Source organism: Aptenodytes patagonicus, chromosome 3 (assembly GCF_965638725.1).
Source record: "Aptenodytes patagonicus chromosome 3, bAptPat1.pri.cur, whole genome shotgun sequence".
NCBI lineage: Eukaryota > Metazoa > Chordata > Aves > Sphenisciformes > Spheniscidae > Aptenodytes > Aptenodytes patagonicus.
Window position 1 is genome coordinate 95430985 of NC_134951.1, and position 5358 is coordinate 95436342.

Genomic DNA, 5358 nt, shown 5'->3' on the forward strand with positions numbered 1-5358 from the left:
TTAAGCAGCTCTTCCAAAAGATACAGAAACTAGGTCACTGTAGGGCCGTAAAGGCCCTATGAATTAAGAAGCTTCAGAGTCTAGCGCCCTCTCTTGCCACTGTTAACACTTTGAAGTAGCCTGCACTTTTTTAATCCTCTTTAGAGAAAAATTTTTAAACAAACAGCACTCAGGATACAGTGTTATTTCATAAAAGTTTAATGTTTGTTTTTAAAATAATACTGTTTAATCAAGAGAAAGGAAGCATCCACACATACACAGTCTTCTTGGATGCTGGCAAAAGAACTTACATTACAGACATACCCATGAACAGCATGTTTAACCATTGAGAATATAGAAAAAGCCTCACTGATTAATCATATTAATAATAATGAAAAGAATGTGCCCTCATACCAAAGAGAAGAGAAAGAGATACCATTCCAGTCATGCGAATCTGCACCCACCTTCTCAGAACAGGATTCCAGAAGTCCAGCATTTCCAGATAACATTTTCTTAGCTCCTGTGGAAATTAACCAAAAGCCAGCAAAGAGAATGGGCTTGTTACAGCAAACTCAATGCTCATCCTAAAATCCTGCTTGCTGAGCATCTGGTGGGTTTGACTGTCACATTCCCAAATCTGAGGCCCTTTTAATTGTTTTCCCCTCTGCATCAAAAGCTTTCAATACCAAAAGCTTTTGATGTATTCTGAAAGAAATCTGGCAAGCCTGATACAGAAAGAAAACAGCTGTAGTTGAACATACTGTGAATGTAGGTAGTGCACCAGGAGAAGAGATTTGTAAGAACTAGGATGACTAAAAGCTATGTATTTGATGCTTTGGTCTAGGATGCTAACCTTATAAAGCAGAGGGTTTCATCTTACAAACCTGAAATAATCTTTCAATCTGTAAGCCTTTCTTGGGTTCTGAAACACAAATTCAACTCTCAGAGGAGTAATTACAGGTCATTTAGTATCTTGGATGATCTCTCTTCTGTAGACATTGTAGCCAGCTCGAAGCAGGCTGTCCACACCTATCAAACACCAGATAGATCAAATGTGAATTATGAAGTACTGTAGCAAATGCAGATACGGATTTTTTTTCCTCCAGCCAAACTGAATCCTTTGCATTAATTCATTGCACTGAATGCATGAAATACAAGTGCAAATTACTTTTGTAATCCTATCTTGGATGATATGGCTAGAGACACAATCAAGATATACTGGTTTTGAACCCCTCTCATACACTTGGTAAAGCAATATAATCTGTGAAACTAACTGGCAGAGGACAAAGTTTAAACAGTACATGGAAAGCACCATATTAAATAGGTTTAATTGTATTAAGTCTTCAGTTCTTATGAGAAAAAGCAGTGACTGATACTCCTTTGCTAATGGACTTTGTTCCTTTTTTCTCCCACTAATCAAGCATTTCTGAATATCCATCTTTCAGGTGCATTAGCTACATAAGTCCTTCTCTCATCTAATTATTTGGCATTTACCTTCAATTTGTTTTTTTTTTCCATATCTGACAGGAGATGAATACAGCCTAATGTGAGTGCTGATGTGAGGATCATCCCTACCATTTCGTTACCAGATAGCTGTTACAGGACTTTCCATATTCTTCACCACTACCACGGCTCCTGAAGTGTTATTTTGTTTCTACATTCATCTAAAGTTTGTAAACAAATTAGATAGGTTCGTATCCCAAGTGATTGGTATTAATTAGTGTTGCTTCGGTTCTGGCTAAAGTTCCCCCACAAAGCAGTTTCTTGAAGAAAAAATATGTTTGATTAAGAATTGAAAACATTACCTTGTGTGTGTGCTTTCTTGTCTGTAAACTGAAGATTCTTCAGTCAGCCTACTGGAAAAGGGAACAGTTTCCCTCGAAGCAGCTCTGATACAGGTCTTATTTCCTGCAGGTATTCAACTGTTCTTCACCACCCGCCCGAGCAATTCTAATGGCTCTGCTCTCTGCATCCCCAGCTGCTGTACAGCTTCATGGGAATTATTACAGCAGCTTGACTCGTTTTACCAGAGCCTAGAACTGCTGACATATGGTAATCAGCCTTCTCAAGCAACAAGACAGCCCAAGAAGTGGGGGTGGGATCGCAAAACAAAACCCAGAAACTAATACTGAATATGGAGCCTTGGTTTTCTGCTCTAAGGCAGAACATAGTCTGCAGCTGTGTTATTTTGCTCAAGTTGGTTATAGTCAGGAATACATCCATATTGGCTGAAAATAGCTAACAGGAAGGATGGTCTAGGAACCATAATCTGCATCTCTCTCTCTCTCCTTCTTCATGCTAGATAGAGGCAGAGGAGTCAAGTAAAATCAGTTTTATGGCTGCTCTATACTCCCACAGTGGTGGCACGTAGGCTGTTTGCGCTTACTCTGCGCAGCAGGCAGAAGAGGCCCGAATTCTGCCTCAGGGAATGATTTTGCTCCCTTTACCTTTCTGTAATGCTCTGAGAGAGTAATAAACCAACAGTATTACATCAACAGCATTGTATCAAGTGCCACATGACAACCTGTCTCATGCGATTTCTCTTGCCCTTTGCACTAAAGAAATACAGTTTTATCATGCTTTGGGATGCACTAGTTTGGTGGACGGTTGTGGGTTTGTTTTCTGAAGAGGCTTCCGCTATCATCGCTTACTTTCACTTGCTATTTCTGAAAACCATTTGGAGTTTACCAGGCTAAAAAAATAATCTGTTTTTGCCCGCTTTCCTACTATCTGTTTCCATGGGCAAAATTTAAGATCTTCATGCAGCTTCCCTTAGCTAAGAATTAGGCATTTATTTCCACCTTTGGCAAGAATTAAGAAATGGCACAGATTTATCTACTGCTTGCACTTTTTACCACTAAGACACAAAGACATTTGGAAAAAAATAACAACAGAATGCTGGTTGATACATTTCTTCCCTGCTCATATGCCATTTAAAAGTCTAAAACAAACAAAAAAACAATCTCCCCCCCAAGCCTACCTGCTGCTTAGTTAAAACTTAGTCAAAGACAAGATTAGCAAGCTAGAAGCAAGATTTACCTGCCCAAGAGAGTACCCCAGGAAAAAAATTTACTGTATTTTGTCTGAAACATTACCTTTGCTTTTAAAGTTTTCTGCCAATTGTAAACATTTGAAGGCTGCTTCTTCTTTCCAAATGCAGCCACAGATGTTAAAAAGAAACTGGAAGAAGTATTAAAAAAATCACCTGGACTTACAATAGACTGACAGAACGCCAGCAGCTTTTCCATGGCCCTCCTTCCACTGCCTCTTAATAAAGCTTGGTTTTGCAACAAACTTCATCCAGGAGAAAGGCCTTTCTGCCAGCCTCCACCATGGCAACCTAAAGGTTGCAGCATCAAATGAAAGCTTCAAGTTAATCCATTGTCCTTTGAATTTACTAGTTATTTGTGCCTGGTTTGAAGTAGTGTAAAGAAAGAAGCATTCAAACTAGGCTTATTTCCTCCCTATCAGCAGCTTTCTGAAAACCAGGAGAAAGGTAACTTCTTATGCCTTATGCAGCTTTTAGAGAACTGGGTCAGGAAGGAGAGGTAATGCTGTATTGCACCATTCAAACACACAAGTAAATCCCCTCCATTAACTCACCCCTCCTCCTGAGGATCTGGAGTCAAGAGTCCAAGGCCAGCCTAGAACTTAAGGCTTCCCAGTCAGTGCACTATGCTACAGCTCTGCCAGCACAGGGGACCAGTACAGTGGATAAATCATTTACTGCATGCCTCTGGAAACCACAGCAAAAAAAACAAAACAAAAAAAAGAAACAAAAAGAAGACATAAATAAAAATATATGCCATTTCATAAAATTGCAAGACAGTGTTAAAGCCTCTGTCTGCCAGTCTGCCTAGATGTCAACATCTACACCATCCGTTTTGTTCTTGTCCGTTCCAGGAGTACCTTTTACTCCTACCTCAAAAAAAGACCAAATTAATCTTTCTTCCAGTGTGGAATAGAGAGCCCTACTCCACTCAGGGATAGAGGAACAATTATTTGACAAAAGAGCATGAAGAGAAGTACTATTTAATTTGTACTACAGGAAGGTTCAGCTTCTGGAAAGCCGAAGACAAATATGCGGTAGCAATTCCATTTCTCATTTGCAAAGCTCTTGCTTTCCCTTGGTGCTAGCTGCTCTCCATTTGTGGCCAGCCAGGTTCTGCACTGACCACCACCACTACTTGTAGAAGCAACTGTAGGAGAGCAGATAACAAGGATATTGGATTTATAATGATGTTCTTTCCCCCAAAATAAAGTTAATCAAGAGTACGTCCCACACAGGTAACACAACATTGAATAAGGTTGTCTGAAGACGATTGTCCAAATGATTGTTTGCCGTTGCATGCACCAAAACCTTCATGAAAACCAATCTGCAAAAGGAAACTAACCAGAAAGCATGTCTGTATTCCAAAACAGCACCACCTAAAATGCAGAACTGTGCAAAAATTCAGCCTTCCCTTTAGTATCTCCCTTCCCTGCACTGATATCCCTCAATACAAGGCAGGCAAGAAAATCAGTTCCCCTCTTCCTCTGTGGATTTACAAGGGACCAGGCACTTCACTGAAGAAATTGGAGAGAAAATGGGGGGAAAAAATTCAGCTGTCAAATGTAAACAAATAAACTCAGATATATAATCGAAAAAACATTTACAAAAGAAAACCGAGAAACAACTACAAAGGACTTTTTTATAAACCAGGATTTAAGCAATCTCTACTCATTACCCAACTCCATTTTAAAAGTATCAAAGCACGTCAAACCTTTTTCTTTGGTTTTGACAGCAAATGGTTATTTGAAGAAAGTAGGGCAATGATACTAGCAAAGACTTCTTATATTCAGTGCAGTAACTGCTTAACATCATAAAAACAGCTCAAAGAGCCTTTCTCAAAATCCTCTTCCCTTAATTACCTTTTTTTTGGCGACTTGACCATTTATACTAGATTTCCAAATTCAGCTTAGATAGTTCTTACATTTCTAATATGAAAACCACCATAACGACTCTGAAAAATGTTTCATACCTTCTTCACACACAGTCATGGGAACGGAAGAAAAATGGTGATTTTTCTCCCTCTGGAGGTCCACGTGCTGGTAGTGATTACAGAAATATGAACTCTGCTTGGGTTCTGCCCCCGACCCCCCGCCTTGAGCTTTACATAGGGCTCAGGACTTCAAACAAACTTCCACTGATGATGTTGACAGTAGTTCTTCCATTGACTTCAGCTGGGAATAAATCAGGTTTTTACTGAGCAGGCTAACTGTTGAATGTCTTCACATCTACAGTTTCTCGATTTTATCAGCTACGACAGGAGTTAGAAACTAATTGAAATAAAACACTTTCCTTGAGTTAAAAAAAAAAAAAGAAAATCAAGAAGAAAG